The sequence below is a fragment of the Megalops cyprinoides genome, chromosome 17 (genome assembly GCF_013368585.1).
Source record: "Megalops cyprinoides isolate fMegCyp1 chromosome 17, fMegCyp1.pri, whole genome shotgun sequence".
Taxonomy (NCBI): Eukaryota; Metazoa; Chordata; class Actinopteri; order Elopiformes; family Megalopidae; genus Megalops; species Megalops cyprinoides.
The window spans coordinates 31,011,388-31,020,554 of NC_050599.1; positions in this window are offsets into that span (position 1 = coordinate 31,011,388).

Here is a 9,167-nt window from a genome sequence, read left to right on the forward strand (position 1 = left end):
ACACGGCTGGTGAATTCGTCAAACCAAACGGCATGACCAAGTATTCATAGTGGCCAGACGGGGTGTTGAACGCCGTCTTCCATTCGTCCCCCTCTCGAATCCTGACCAGGTGGTAGGCATTGCGGAGGTCGAGTCTTGTGAAGATGGTGGCGCCCTGTAGCGACTCAAAGGCGGATGACAGAAGCGGCAGGGGGTAGCGGTTTTTTACCGTGATGGCGTTGAGGCCCCGATAATCTATGCAGGGACGGAGGGAGCCGTCCTTCTTCCCCACGAAGAAGAATCCGGCTCCTGCAGGCGAGGAAGAAGGGCGAATGAGGCCAGCCACAAGGGACTCTTGGATGTATTTATTCATGGCCTCCGTCTCTGGTGGAGACAAGGAAAACAGGCGCCCCCTGGGGGGGGACGAGCCGGGCAGCAGGTCAATAGCGCAATCATACGGGCGATGAGGAGGCAACGAGGTGGCGCGAGACTTACTAAAAACCAGCTTCAGGTCCATGTACTCTGGCGGCAGTGCCGACAGGTCCGGGAAATCTATGACTTTGATTTCACTAACTAGTCGTTTCAATTACTACACATTACTGAAAAGTGATCGCTATATTCTGCAGCTCCCCCCACCGAGTCAGGTGTGGGAGTTAGCGAGACAAAAGCCTGGTGTGGCAGCTGGATTACACCCACAACCTATGCATCAAAATGAAGCTAAGAACCTGTAGTTTTTAATTGTATGTGTTAATCTCCTCCATTTTAAAAAAATCCAGTCGAAAGTCATTTAATTTACTACAAATTATTGAAAAGTGATCGTTATATTCTGTAGTCGTCCCCACTGAGTCAGCGCAGAGCAGGCAGCGGACTGAGAGGTGACTGTTCCCAGCTATCACTCAGGGAAACTCTCGCATCAAGAAGGAGGAGGCGTCATGTGCGGGAGCTAGTGAGACAAAAGCCTGGTGTGGCAGCTGGATTTCTTTCAAACCCCCACAACCTATACACCAAAATCTCTCGATTTATAAACCTTTTTTTTTCAGTTTCTGATTGTGCAATGTCCCCCAGTTAAAGGGGGGGGGGGTGTCTTCAGACAGTTCATAAAACTTAGTTTAGTTAAAAATAAAAGAGAGAGATGAAAAGTACAGTATGAGGATGTGATATTTCATAATTAATTATATGCCAATATTAAAACAATTTGATGCTTTGAAGACACAAAAATTGCATTAGGTTAGAAAATACATTTGCCCGATTTAATGTGACTTCCGATATAAACCACGCCCACTTCCGGTATACTATCCGAATATGTTGTACCCCTGAAAGGGGGGTAGAGTCTGAAAAGGGGAGAGACTCATGGAGCTACAGCTCATAGTGCTTTCTCAACAATCGCTTTATTGTCAATCAATTATGCAAACATATTGATCACATATTTCAAATAAACACATAAGGATGTTTTTACATTCTCTTTCGGTTTGGTTCACTTAGTTTTCCAAATTAAATTTCAGTTTACACTTTTACCCTTTTCATCATTTCAGTTACAATATATGTACTTCTTTTACAATATCCCAAATGATAAAACAAGTAGTACAATACTTTTTCATTTATCCAAATGTTAATTGCTCTTGTAATTCCTATAGCTACAATGCAAACAAGAATGATACACGGATACATTTACATGCAGCTAAATAACCAAAAGAATGTCATTTAAATAGACTGCACTGACGGCGAGCTATCACACACATTTCACATGCATTCCATGTGCTGCTCTCGTGCACCTATCTAGCTAATATTGTCTTTTTGCATACTGAACTCGGTATAAACTTCACAAACCATTTAGCATATACACAGTTATTATTCCAACACATTCACATAAAGTGTAATACTCGGTAGTGACTGTATTAACTGCGTTAACAGTATATAACACCTAGGGAAGCTAGCTAGCAATTGCATTTCACTAACTAGCATTTTCTTACATACAGTCTGTTACTCAACCCACGAGAGAGAACACAATCCTAGATCTGGTTCTGTGTAATAATCCTGATAGAATCGGCAGTATTGAGGTCGGGGAACCACTCAGTACAAGTTACCATAGTTCAATTACATTTGAAGTTTTTTGGCAAGTTAAGTCTGCATTCTCCAATGCTAGAGTATTCAACTTTAGGCAAGCTGACTTTATTAAGATGCGTGATTATACAAGGAATATAAACTGGGTACCTCTTCTAGGTGGTAAAACTGTCAAAGAAATGTGGTGCATATTTAAAACGATTATTCTGGATGTACAGTGTAAATTCATTCCACAAGTGAGAAAAGGAAAACTGAAAAAGAAGCATCCACAGTGGATGAATAAGTCACTACGGAACAGTTTGAAACAAAAAAGGAAATTATTTAGAAAATACAAGTTGGAGAGCTCAGATAGTAATAAGATTGAATACAGTAATATGCGAGCTCAAGTTAAGAAAGATATAAGGGAAGCCAAAAGGTGTTATGAAAGACAAATTGCACTAGATGCAAAGAGCAACTCTAAACGTTTTTTTCAATATTATGGTCAAAAAAGGATAGTTAAGGATGAAATAAGAGTATAAAAAATAAGGATGGGGTTATGGTTTACGATAACAAAGCTATTGCTGATACACTAAACAGTTACTTTGTGGAGAGTTTCACTAGTGAAGTGTTTTTGCATATGCCTTCAGGTGCAGTCAGTTCTCAGAGACTTATAGAGGAAATTGATTTAAATGATGCAGAAGTACTAGATAAACTTCAAAAACTTAAAACAAATAAGGCAGCAGGCCCTGATGGAATATATCCAAGAGTTCTCAGAGAACTAGCAGAGGTGGTACAAGCCTCTGACAGTTATTTTTAAGCAATCCCTTAAAACTGGAGAAATACCAGATGACTGGAAACATGGCAGTGTAGTACCTATCTACAAGAAAGGAGACCGGACTGAACCAGGAAATTATAGGCCTGTCAGTTTAACTTGTATCGCATGCAAAATACTGGAATCCATCATTAGGGATAATTTGGAATTATTCCTGGAACGAAATGGTGTTCTAAATGATAGCCAACACGGTTTTCGCAGAGGGAGGTCGTGCTTAACAAACCTCCTGGACTTCTTTGAGGAAGCTACAGCATGTCTGGACTCAAACCAAGCTTATGATATTATCTATTTGGACTTTCAAAAGGCATTTGACAAAGTTCCGCACGAGAGACTCATATTGAAAATGACATCTGCGGGAATTACAGGAGCCATCACCGAGTGGGTTCGAAGTTGGCTGTCTAATAGAAAGCAGGCTGTGACTGTGGGACGAATTGTATCAGAGCAGGGTCCTGTACGAAGTGGAGTCCCGCAGGGATCGGTGTTGGGGCCTTTGCTATTTCTTATATACATAAATGATCTTGATGCAGAGGTTAGAAGTAAAACAGTAAAATTTGCAGATGACACAAAATTAGGGGGTCTAGCCAACAGTATAGAATCAACTAAGGTAATACAGGAAGACCTAAACAGCATCCAAAAGTGGGCAGATACCTGGCAGATGACTTTCAATTTAGATAAATGTAAAATCTTGCATGTAGGAAATAAGAACCTTAGACAAGACTACTTCATGGGTGGAAAAAATTAGAATGTGCTCAATTTGAAAAGGACTTGGGAGTAATGGTTGACCCAAGCTTAACAGGATCTAGGCAGTGTGCTGTAGCAGTAAAAAAGGCCAACAGGATGCTGGGATATATAGCCAAAAGTATTGAGTATAAATCTAAAGAGGTTATATTGAAATTATATAATGCCTTAGTCAGACTGCACCTGGAATACTGTGTGCAGTTCTGGGCACCGCACTATAAAAAAGATACCGAAGCTTTACAAAAAGGTTCAAAGAAGGGCAACTAAATTAGTTCCTGGCATGAAATATAAATGCTATGAGGAAAGACTCAAGTTACTTAACCTATTTAGATTAAGCGAGAGGAGGCTTAGTGGTGATTCAATTGCGGTATTTAAATTTATAAAAGGAATCAATAAGGTTAACTATAATAGATTCTTTAGGGTGAGTTCAGTCTGTAAAACAAGAGGACATAAATGGAAACTAGTTAAGCTGAGTTAAGGCGAGCTTAGCTGGGCCGAATGGCCTGTTCTCGTCATCATATGTTCTTATGTTCTTATGTTCTTTTTGCATATAAAACTCAAAATAAACAAAAACACTTAACATGGACTCAGTTTAATTATGGCATATTCACTAAACAATTACTGTTCAGTTATACATTAGCAGTATATAATGCCTGAAAAGGGGAGAGAAGCTCATAGCGCTTTCTCAACAATCGCTTTATCGTCAATGAGGGAAGCACCGCGATCTCCCCCTACTGGATGGACATAGGCATAACTAATCAATTAAAGATCAGTGTAAAAAGGCCTAACAGAAGATCACCATTCCATCCTTACATTTTAAACAATAAACTTCTTACCATATTAAAGAAACAAAAATTCAAACAAGCTATATTTAAATACTCATTTCTTTTAGCTTGTGCTTATGAATTGATATCATCACTTCATGAATTTAAACTGTGTTTTAATACAAATTTTTAAGGTGTCATGAATACAGATACAGAGACATAATTTTGTTGGTCGAACAGATGCAGATAATGACTTCATAATAATTGAACATTTGCACCATTCTTCAGGGATGGTTCCACTGTTCCAGATGTTAAACAGTGATGTTAGAACTGTGCTAGATGTTCCAAGGTCTGCTTTGAACATTTCTGTGTGTACAAAGTCAATGCCAACTGCTTTGCCGATCTTCATGGTTTGGAATGAATCTTTAACATTCTTTGGTGTTGGTGGATGGATGATAATGTCCAACATGACTGTTGGGTCTAAAGGTTTAGCTGGCGAAATCCAGGTCTGTTTCTGAATATGTTTGTGTGGGAAGCTTGTATCTTCGATTACAAGTTCGTTGTTGGTGCAAAATCCGATTATTCATTCTCCGTTGTAATTTTCTTCATGCACCCATAGTTTCTCATTGTTCTTGGGGTTAGGCTATTGTCACTCCCTACTTTAGTATTGATGTCTCCTGTCACAATTAACATATCATGCTTAGTGACACGTGAGACCACAGACTGTAATTGGTCATACCAATCATCTTTGACATCTGGGTCTGTGTCATAACATTTGTAAGATGGTTAGTTTACAATGTCTTGTATAGAAGTGTGCACACAACAATTGAGGACTACTAGGCTCCAATTCAATCAAGGTGTTCACCCATTTGTTTTGATTGGGTATGTGGGGGCAGTTATGTTTGACCCTCAGGGAGTTTTGTGCCCCTGTCCCATAAATGCATAGCAAGTGGACCTCCGGGTTGGGGGATTTGCATATCATAGAAAAAATAATTGTTACAGATACTGATACAACATTTCTATCAACTAATGGAAGGTCCAGTGTAGACTCGAGCCTATCCAATGGCAGTCTGACTGCATCTGTCCAAAGCCATCAGGACACCAGATGCATTAAATATAGTTTAATTGGATCAAAATGCATTGTGAAGATCAGAATGTGAGAACAATGAAGGAAACCACAAAGAATGCACAGGTCATCAAAGAGATGAAAAGATATCAGCTAGATATATATATAGCTTAGAATAAGCAAGCATAGGTGAGCTGGTTCTGTGTGACTTACCCACAACGAGGGATCAGTAATCCTGTAATCAGGTCATGAATCATCCCATACACATGGCGTGGTCTTAATTATTCAATATAAGCTTTATTGTGGACATTTTAAATGAAAAATTTTACTGTAGGTCCAATTTTAAAGACCTTATTGATTGGTTTGTTTTTGGACAGCAGACCAAAAGAAGGAAACAGATGGATGAGTGTATTCTAGCTAATTTGCTAACAGGTATGAAAAAAGATATTTGCATTTTAACTGGGAAAAGTTCTTCACTTGCAGGATAGAATATTTTTAGCCTCTACAGGGGAAAAAAGTCCCACAATTCCAGCAATTCTTTTTAGAAGTATTGAACCAAATCCACTTCTATCACTATTCATTTTGAAGTGAAACTATTGTTTATCAATAATTGATAAACAATAGTTTCACTTCAAAATGAATGGTAATAGAAGTGGATTATTGTACCAACCATTTATTTACAGCATCCCTACTATATAAGTATGTGTATATAAGTATGTGTCAGCATTCATGACAATTTTGATTGTATAAAAAGCAACATAACAATTTGATTTGTCTAATCTGTGACCAGTTCAAAATGTATTGAGACCAGTTCAAAAAGTATACAGTGTGAGGCTACATATAACATACACTATACGGACAAAAGTAGAACACCTGTTTTTCAGGGTTTGGGCTAGGCCCCTTATCTCCAGTGAAGGGCAATCTTAACGCTTCAGCATACCAAGACATTTTGGACAATGCTATGCTTCCAACTTTGTGGCAACAGTTTGGGGAAGGCCCTTTTCTATTCCAACATGACTGCCCCAGTGCACAAAGCAAGGACTATAAAGACATAGTGAGACATGATGAGTTCGGTGTGGAAGAACTTGACTGGCCCGCACAGAGCCCTGACCTCAACCCCATCGAGCACCTTGGGGATGAACTGTAACGGAGATTGCGAGCCAGGCCTTCTCGTCCAACATCAGTGTCTGACCTCATAAATGCTCTACAGAATGAATGGGCACAAATTCCCACAGAAACACTCCAAAATCTTGTGGAAAGCCTTCCAGGAAGAGTGGAAACTGTTATAGCTGCAAAAGGGGGACCAACTCCATATGATATATATATTTGAATACAATGTCATTACAATGTAATGGTCAGGCGTCCGAATACTATTGTCCATATAGTGTATGTGTGACTACTTTGAGGAGCCATTTGCTTTGATGTAAAGTGGGCCTGCTAAATCACCAGTGACTTCAATCTGCAGAGATTCAGTGTCTGTAGGGAAAGGCATTTTAACCTGCTGTCCTGGTCCTTATATCTCTTGCAGATGTTACACCTTACAATTACATGTTTCACAAGTTGCCTTACACGCAAGATCCAATATCTCTTTCTCACTGGCACTAATATGTCCCTCCCCTTGTCATGATGGTACTGAACCAGCATTTCTGAGTAAATGTGTTTAGGGGACAGAACCCAGGGTAGCAGTGTTGTGTAGTGGTACGTACCAGGGCTTGTAACCAAAAGGTAGCTGGTTCAATTCCCTGTTGGGGCAAGGCACAGCTGTTGCATCCTTGGGCAAGGTACTTAACAATTACCTCTGTAAATAGCTAGCTGTATAAATAGAAAAAAATGTAAGTTGGTCTGCCAAATGACAATAATGTAATGTAATTGGTGTTGCTCTCTGAAGCTGAAATCAGACTGTTGCAATCCTACTTCAGTGCTGAACAAGTCATATTCATCCAAGAATAGTTCCAGCCGTTGAATCTTTGCCATTGTTATGTCCTGTCTTCAGAAGATTAATCTCTTGATTGAAGGCATGCTTCTGTCACATAATTACTGTATGCTTCAGCTTCAGACAATTCCTCTGCTGTTAGCCTGCTTTGCACCCCTTTCATTTCAACAAGTTTGCCTCCACTATTTGCTGTCTATTACTATAAACAATACCATTTAAAATGCTTCTTTTGAATTCAGACACCAAATGGTGTTATGAAAACAAGCCCTTTATGTATTCATCCTTTTTATTATCCACTCTGAAAGTGTTCATGAGAAACTCAAAGTAAAATCACAAACAAAAATGTTAAAATGCAAAAATGCAAAATAACACAAAATGCTCAAACACAAAGTTTTATAAATGTAATGTTGCTTTATTTCAATCCACCTGGCTTACAGAGCTCAGCCTGTTCTCAAGATGAATGATTTGCTGACTGAGCCATTTGGGAGACGTGGTATGTTGACAATTTCTGAAATACAGTTGAATACCTTTGCCTTTTACAGTGCATTTTCAGGGTTGGGTAAGTCTGTAAATACTGAAGCAGAGTATGTGAAATATAATGACAAAAGCACTGTGAATAAAAAGAATGTAAAGGAAGGGGTCAGGGAATTAGGTATGTCCCTTATGTCCCTTCAGTCCCCCTGCCTGAGGACTCTCAGGGAAGAGTGTCAACATTGACAGATGACAGGGTGATGTCATTGTTGATGCTGACTCGGTTGATCTGGTTCAGCTCACGGACACGGTGCTTGAACTCCAGCACTTGTATGTTGTTGACTGCAACTCTAAACTCATTGTAAGTACACAAGATCTTCATCTAAAACAAAGACAAATATGCACCATAGCTGAAATCTTTGATAAGACATTCAGTTAGAAAAATTATCTGTTAGTTTCTAGTGTACATATCTTCATGTTTGTCTTTTTCTTGACACAGTAATATAGCCAAACCTTGTAATTTTCTCTTCTAAAATCAAGATCAATACACGATACACACAGAAATCACTGAGTATTGAAACTGTATCCCAGAATTAGCATTCTGGAATGTCACTTAATTCCTTTGTCGAGCAAACTTAACTCTGGCAAATATAACATTTATTCAAGGGAAACTGATCTGAATTAACATATGCTAAATGATGATATAACTGGTCTGACTCACCTCAAAGGGTTGGCCCTGGATGAATGGGAAATGTGACTGGATGTCCCTCTCCTCTTTGCCCCACCTTTCCCCCACTTTGTGGTTCCTAACAACCACCTGCTTCCCCCCCTCATTAAAGCGAGGGTTGATGTGGAGGGCGATGTCATTGCCACGGAGGAAATCAACTGTGAACCTGTAGAGTTCAGATGAAAAGCACAGTCACCATGGTGATATAGATGATGTCTGCTGAGTACAGCTACAGTCTGAAGATTAAAAAGTCTTCAGATGTGTACAATGCGCACTAACATTTTGGCATTGGGTTTGACCTGCCCATTTATGGTGATCAGCAGTTTGTCGTACACCCCCCTGGGCAGGCCCATGGTATACGGCACTGTCTGAGAGAGAGAGAGAGACATTCCATACAGTATAATGGCCAAAAGGACTGTCACATATTCATTATACTATTTATGGCATGTAGTCTGCATCTCATGCACTTTAACCATTTCTCCATAGAGTAGAGCACTGTCCCTAAATGCTGAAAATAAAGTGTCATCCACCCAGGAAACTCGTCACAATCCCCACACACAGAATAATATGTCAGCAGATTTAAGTGCATACAACAATTTTATTAAAAGGCCAGAAGG